The 7863-nt window shown below is 44.7% G+C and overlaps 1 long non-coding RNA gene across 1 annotated transcript; it reads right to left on the minus strand.

Annotated features, from left to right (window-relative positions):
• Nucleotides 1–1467: 1467 nt before the first annotated feature.
• Nucleotides 1468–3284, minus strand: LOC119320093. Its single transcript, XR_005154791.1, has 6 exons — nt 3034–3284; nt 2717–2784; nt 2501–2566; nt 2264–2404; nt 2016–2177; nt 1468–1627 (listed from the first exon to the last, which is right to left on the minus strand). It is a non-coding gene; the product is annotated as an uncharacterized LOC119320093 (long non-coding RNA).
• Between the last annotated feature and the right edge of the window lie 4579 nt (nt 3285–7863).

Consider the following 7863-nt stretch of genomic DNA (forward strand, 5'->3'; position numbering starts at 1 on the left):
GGCATTATGGCATTCATGCCCCACTTTGTAACATAGGAGGTGAGGGGGTGGCGCACTCTATATAAGCCACCCCCACCACTAGACTTGGGGGGCTTTTTTCTTCCATCTCTCTCTCTTTTTCACCATGAGTCTCAGGACTACGGGGATCCGTTCTCCTCTCATTGTAATCTCCGGATACATAGTAAGATAAAACAAAGCCTCTCCGGAGCACGAGACGTAGGGTTGTTATCTCCACCGTGAGAGGCCCGAACTCGCTAAAACCACCGTGTCACCCATATGCATCTCGATAGGTCATGCTTCTTTATCCTACCCCTCTCTTATTGTCGGAATCGTTACCACAACAGTTGACGCCCACCGTGGGGCATGGCGCCTATCGAGCCATGATGCAAATGGTTTTATTTCTTAGATCTTCGTCCGTCGATCAATAATCATTAATGGAGAGTTTGATCTAGGATGTTCCGGACATCACTCCATTTACATGAGGATAAAATACTCCTCATCGTGCGAAAGGATCAGGGAGTTGCTCATCTTACCTTTTCCTCTTCTATAATCAATCATTGATCTAACGATTGTTTGTTCTTCTTCTGTATGCACACGAGCTCATACAAAAGGATGCCTCCCTTTGCTCCAATTGAGGACTCGGTTCTCGGATGATGAAGCGTTGTTGTCCGCCCGACATCATCTGCGATGCCGTCGCCGAGTGGCCACGCACGCACAACCGCTAATGCTCGGCCCGGTTCCTCGGTCGGAGGAGCACCGTGCACGACGACCGACGGGCGAACCTGCTCCTCGGGCGACAAGGCTTAGCTACTGGCACTCGGCCTAGCTCCGCAAGCGTCGAAGCGCGACTCCGACCGGTGTAGAGCTCCGGCAGCCGAGGTGTGAAACGCGGGCAGCAGTGCTCGCGTCGACCTCACCCTCTACTGTGCCGGCCCGCGTGTCCGGTGCTGGAGCTGCGGCCAGCCGCTGGTCCTCCTTGTCACCACCTCTAGCTGCCGGCCGATTTCGGCCAGACCGGTAGTTCCACTGCAGTAGAGCTCTCCGGACTCCAACCTGCATCCACGACTCTCCTTCTAACCCTTAACTAGATCGGGATCATGCCCTGGCGCGGGGGTGCCGGCCAGAACGATGTGATCAAGAAGTAATGTTCATGTTAGTATTAATCCTCGTTTAGCATATGTATTAAACAAAATAAAAGAAAGATGAAACATTTACTTGTAATAGAAGCAAGACATCATCTAAGTTCAACATCGTCATGATATTTTAAGGTAGCATAGAGTTCAAATTAAGTGCGATCATGAGACAATGTAAGGTAACCACTTGACACTAAGTTCAGTACTAAGCGCAAGCATGAGAGCAAGTACTAATCTAACACAAAGTTTGCAGCTTATCCGATTAGTGCTTAGGTCCAAACCAAAAAGCAGGATACCGTTTACTACCATACAAAGATACATAGTCCAGATGATGTTGAGCAAAAAAAATCACAATATATTACATGGGAAAGAAACATGTCATTCTTGTACATAGGCGAACCCCTAACAAAGCAATGTCCTAGACTACTTAGGTATCATCTTCACACCTCCATGAGACTCCAGGTTGTAGCCTTAAAGATAAGTGTAGACAAACCCTGTCAAACAAAGTAATGTTTCTCTATTTCAGATTGGGAGAATCATGATAGAGAGGCATGAGACCACAAACAGTAGCATTGGTAAATCGGTAGCTGGATCCATCCAAAGCACCAAAACACAACCTCTCTACCGCAGTCTTCTACTAAACATCATCAACATGGATCATGCCAAACGCTAAATGTAAAACAAAGCAATCAATGCCTTCCAAACATAACAACATGATATTCTTTACCCAAGATCAAAAGCAAGAAAGTTGGTTCTTGGGATTTATATCGTAATGGAACCAAAAATCCTAATAATATTAGTACTTACTAAGAATTTCACAACACCTAGATCAGTTAAGAAAATTCTATCTTCCTGGACCACCACAAAGAGGAAGGGACGAACCTGGGAACCTGTAGGTACAACACACTCTAAGCACGGAGGCATCCATGCCAATCCGAAGGAGTACCCACCGCATGCCCAAACCCCGCCACCGGACAACAGGCATAGCAGTGTTTCCCAGCAGATGCAGCAGCGAGGAACCTGGTGCTAAACCCCAACCACAACCTGCGTAGCACAAGAGAATCAACATACATGAGCCATGGCCCGACCCTCGGCGAGCAAAAAAGGTGAACAGCGGAGAGGGCGCTCACCGCTGCCTTGTTGGCAACGTCACTAATGCCTCCCCTACTCCCGAAGGCGTCAGCGGCAGCGGCAGGGCTGAGGATGAGGGAGAAGGCCTAGTCGCTGGAGGGGCGATTGGTGGTTCATATCACATCTCGCCTCTCTACTTCCTTCTCATCCTGCCTGCCCTCACCGGAACCACACACCAAATCAGCACCATGAAGGAGAGCCACATGGAAAGGCACAAAAAGGAGAAGGCGGCTCACCTCGGCTTTGGGGCTTTCTAAACCATATTGTCACATTTATTTAGTTCCTTTTTTCCTTTGATGTATCTGCATCAAAGACCCTAGGGTTAACTTTCTTGGATAAAATTTGTGCACACACATAATCTTTCACGATCCAGGCACATCTGAACCTGTAGCCATGATATACAAAGTTTTTTTTAAGAATGCAATCTTCTTTGTGGTCAATTGGCAACATACCTGCTCCAGAACAAATGAGTTTCTGTATCTTTGCCATTGGCCAAATGTTTTAACTGAGAATCAAATTCCTGGTTGAGAAAAAAAATTAAAGGTTGTCAGAAAAGAGCACCAGCAAGATGAGCACATCATGATTACAGTAGATGAACGGTTTATCCATAATTCTAGTGCGCGTGCAAACTTAAAGCAACTTCTTGCATGATTTCAGCAGCCTCATTGATCTCTCCCTACTCCTCTTTGATTTTTGCAAGTCTTTTGATCAATCTACCTTTCTCTATCTCCACATGTATCCATAGTGGATGCCAAAATGAGATTCTTACCTTCCATTTCACTTGTAGTTTCCAATGCAATGATTTACCCTGCAGTCTAAATGAGAGGAGTAGAACTCAAAACTAAATTAGGTGCTTAAGGCTCAAAAAATGAAAGCAAGTCAATCCATCAACAATTGTACCAAGTGCAATCTACTTTACACAGAACTAAGTGACCTTAGGTAGTTGAAAATATATGTATCATCGACACACAGTGCTCCGACTAAAGCTCATACGGGCTATAGAGAAAGTGGGATGAGAAAACCTTCAACATGTGCTCATTATATTCAAAGGTAAACAAAACGGATGTCTCATTGTGGTCAATTTACTTTATAGATGTACTCATTCATGTATAATGGACACTCAAGTTTTTTTTCTTAAAATGAGGTATACAGCTATACAGACTGGATACTCGAGTTCCATGGTAATAAACATTCAGAGAAGGAATATACACCTAGAAAGAACAGTCCCAACAAAAATGACTGCTACCCTGGATCTCACTACTATCATTGCAATGCTAGTTGTTTCGTTCTATCGCTATGCTGCGCTAGTTGTTGTCTAGTTGTTTAGGGGGTTTCCGGTATGATTTGGAGAACGAGAGCTGAAAGCTTGAATGAATAATTCTGAGATAATGGGCTACGGAGAATCAATCTGAAAATACTCTTGAATTGCTCCGGATGGAAGAAAGAAAATTCTCACAATCGAAAACAATTATGAGAGGATAGCATCAACCTTGAACTACGCATCTTTGGAAGAACGGGTAAGGATTTAAGAGGAAATCTTCTTCGGACTTCAAAATTCGAGAATGACGACGAGAAACACCACCATGAATTGTTGAGGCACTCCGGAATGACAATTAGAAAGGTTGGACCAATAATGAAAGAATTTCAAAGTGATCTTCGAGAAGGCATGTGACTGATGGAATCCATTCTTACGTCACACTTTGAAAAGAATTTGGGAATAGCACCAGAATAATTAGAAGAGTCATGTAAGATCCTGGGAAAAGACCTGTGGGTTAGGGCCCACTCAAAAGAAAACACCGTTGAACGATTTTGAAGATATATTGCACCGGTTGAATTAAATAGCTTGAAAGAGAGAAAAACTTGAAGTAACTCGAACGGATTAAGAAAGGAAACATGATTCTTCTGAGATATCTTGAGCACTCCGGACAAGAATAGCGGGAGGTAAACAATTAAGAGATGCACCGACGTGGAAAAACATTTGAAACGAGGAAAAGAATATGATCAACACTGAAAGCTTGAATTGGATCCATCGGAGAAGAAACAACAATGGAGGATGATGAACTTAAAACTGTTGAGCATCTTCTTGGGAAATCACCAGATAAGAACACTGACAGGAAAAAAAATGGAGAAACTTCACATGAATAAATGGATACTTGATTAAGAAATCTGAGTCCTTGAAGAAAAAGGGTGGGAGGGCGGGAAAACAAAGGCAACTTGAGGACGGATGAAACGAACAACGTTGGGAAACTGAGAGATGATCTTGCAAATGTTGAAATGATCAGATCCACTTGAAAAGAAGCACACCGGTTGGAAAGAATTGACATGACAATCTCGATGATCAAAAGGATTAGCACTCTCATAGAAATATGAGAACACCATTTAAGAAAGGTATGGATTCAACATTTGACTCCGAAGCAACTCGAATACCACAAATAAAACAAAACAAAGGAGTGGCTTACAGAATAAGTCGAAAACAAACATATGATAGATCCCATACTGTATCATGTGTCTGTTGGAAAGATAAAACTAGAGCTACTTGAATTCCCACCTATAAACTCCCGAAACTTTCTGGTTATGCAATCTGGTGTTGGGGATACAGGGGAAGCAATATATCTCACCCAAACTAACAATACCTACATCCAAGCTGTATCCATCCGTCAACACATAACCAAGAAAACTCCGGAAATCGTGTACCTCAACCTTCGAAAAGCATCCGTTATACGAGTTATGGCAATACTCCCGAACTCCCAAGTACTGGGTGACGTCGAGGTTATCTCACTAACAACTGCATAAAAGAGATTTTCGATGTCGGCAAAACTCAGGTATTCCAGAACTGCAACGATAAAATTGTGACGACAACACCTCAGGGCTCAACTCCCCGGGTCAAAGCCACATAAATAGACAGGAGGCACCAAGAACAATGTTCTCGTCACAAAACCATCGAAACGATTCCAAGATACCCGCGTGATCCTAAAAAAATTTAGTGAAATTTGAGAAGAGGAAAGACAAAACATCTACGTCAGGAGACCTCACCAGAGCGACGAAGGGGGCTGAGGAGTAAAAAGAATCCTACTCTCCGATATATATACTCCTAAGACTCAAAATAGTTTTCTTCTAGACTCAACAATGGCCAACAATCAAGGGGGCTCCTATGGTCGGTCGAGGCTCTGATACCAACTTTTCACGTCCAATATGCGACCCTATCCAAAAGGAACTCGAAGGTCCCACCAAGGATAGACCCGCATATTGAAACGCTTTTGCAAGGTGGATATCATTACATCAACATTACATAATAGATGGTGATACATACATAAGGCATACAATGCCACATGAATACAACATCACAATACATAAGAGCATCATCCGACTACGGATGAATCACAAGCAGAAACTCAAATGACATCCACCCTGCTAGCCCAGGCTGCCGCCCTGGAACCTATCCCCTGATCGAAGAAGAAGCAGAAGAAGAACTCCAAACAAGCAAACATCGCTCTCGCGTCATGATTATCGCACAACCTGTTCCTGCAACTATTGTTGTAGTAATCTGTGAGCCACTAGGACTCAGCAATCCCATTACCATGGGTATCAAGACTAGCAAAGCTTAAAGGGAAAGGAAGGGGTAAAGTGGTGAGGCTGCAGCAGCGACTAAGCATATATGGTGGCTAACATACGCAAATAAGAGCGAGAAGAGAGCAAAAGGAACTGTCGTGAAGCTAGCAATGATCAAGAAGTGATCCTGAACTCCTACTTACGTAAAACCAGACCTCGAGTTGCCCCGAGGGGGCCCCGCAGGCGGCTCGGTTCGGACCAACACTTAGACAAGCACTAGCCCAGGGGGGCTAAAATAAAGATGACCCTCAGGTTGGCCGACCCAAGGGAAAGGGTAGGTGGTGGTGAGGCAAATGGTAAAACCAAGGTTGGGCCTTGCTGGAGGAGTTTTATTCAAAGCGAACTGTCAAGGGGGTCCCATAAATCACCCGATCGCGTAAGGAACGCAAAATCCGGGAACATAACACCGGTATGACGGAAACTAGGGCGGGTGGAACAAAACACTAAGCAAAAGGCCAAGTCTTCCACCCTTTACCAAGTATATAGATGCATTAATAATATAGGAGATATTGTGATATCCCAACCAAAATCCTGTCCACCATGGAGAAATCTTCAACTTCACCTGCAACTAGCAACGCTATAAGAGGGGCTGAGCAAATGCGGTAACATAGCCAAACAACGGTTTGCATAGGAAAGGTGTCAAAAATTAGAGGTTCATGGCAATTTGGGATGGCTTGATAAACAGGTGATAGGTAGCGCAGCATAGCGATAGAACGAAACAACTAGCATAGCAATGATAGTAGTGAGATTCAGGGTAGCGGTCATCTTGCCTGAAATCCCGCTAGGAAGAAGAACGAGTCCATGAAGAAGACGAACGAACGTAGTCGAACGAATCCTCACAATCGCAACATTACCGGAACTAAGAAGCAACACCGAAAAGAAACAAACAACATGGTAAATGCACAAGCATAAACATGGCATGATGCACAAACAAGTATGATGCATGTCCGGTTTAATAAGGCATGGCATGGAAAAGTGCAACAACCAATACTACCAATTAAGTGGAGCTCAATATGCAACGAGTTGCATATTGACGAAACACCACATTGACATATTTAGTTCTCTCTCGTTTAGGTACACAACAATATTAAATGTTGTTAAACATGGCAAGAGGTGAAACATAATTAATCTAGCTATCTAGGCAAGTTTAAGTGAGGCCGGAACAACAAACAACAATTCCGGAAATCCCCCATGTGCATAAAATGAATTTGGTACTGTTCTGCCCTAAACACAATTTTAATGTTGTCAAACAGCAACATAAAGTGCACCATGTTAATCTAGGCATTTTTCCACCCCATCTACATATAAAGTTTATTAAATTCGGAGCTACGGTTATTTGGTTATGAAATAAATCATTTTAACATGGCATATTCGCAAATTAACACAAATAGCATTTTAAACATTTTAAACATGGATGAAAGTGACATATTATTAATCTACACAATTTCCTGAGCATTTTACATATATAAATTATTTTAATCCGATGCACGGTTGTGGAGTTATTATATGCATGAACTTGGAGGGGTTTTCTGAAAAACATTAATTCCCGGATAAATAGATAAAATCGTCCTGGCAGGAAAAAAAACATCACGGGCCAAAACCGGCTGGGCCAACAGTGGGGGGGCTGCTCACCACGGCACTTGGGCCAGCTCGGTGGAGGAGGCTGGCTGGGCCTGGCGCGGCTGGCAGAGCTGGGCCGTGGGAGATGGGCCGGAGAGGCCAAGGCCCACACGGCCACGCGCGGTCAACAGGGAGGGGATCGGGCTCCTCCCGACCCGCAAGTGGCGGCGGCGATGGGAGGCGGGGCGACGCCGGCAAGGGCGAGGTCCGGCGAGGCCAGGGACAGGCGGGGAGGCTTGGAACGGGCGGATCCGGCCGGTGGCGAGGCGGGGCGACGCCGGCAGCAAGCGGCGGTGGCGGTGGTTTCCTGCAGAGAGGAGAGAAAGGGAGATCGGGTGAGGGAGAGAGATGGGAAGGAGAGGGCGATGGG

This window comes from Triticum dicoccoides, chromosome 1B (assembly GCF_002162155.2).
Source record: "Triticum dicoccoides isolate Atlit2015 ecotype Zavitan chromosome 1B, WEW_v2.0, whole genome shotgun sequence".
Classification (NCBI taxonomy): domain Eukaryota; kingdom Viridiplantae; phylum Streptophyta; class Magnoliopsida; order Poales; family Poaceae; genus Triticum; species Triticum dicoccoides.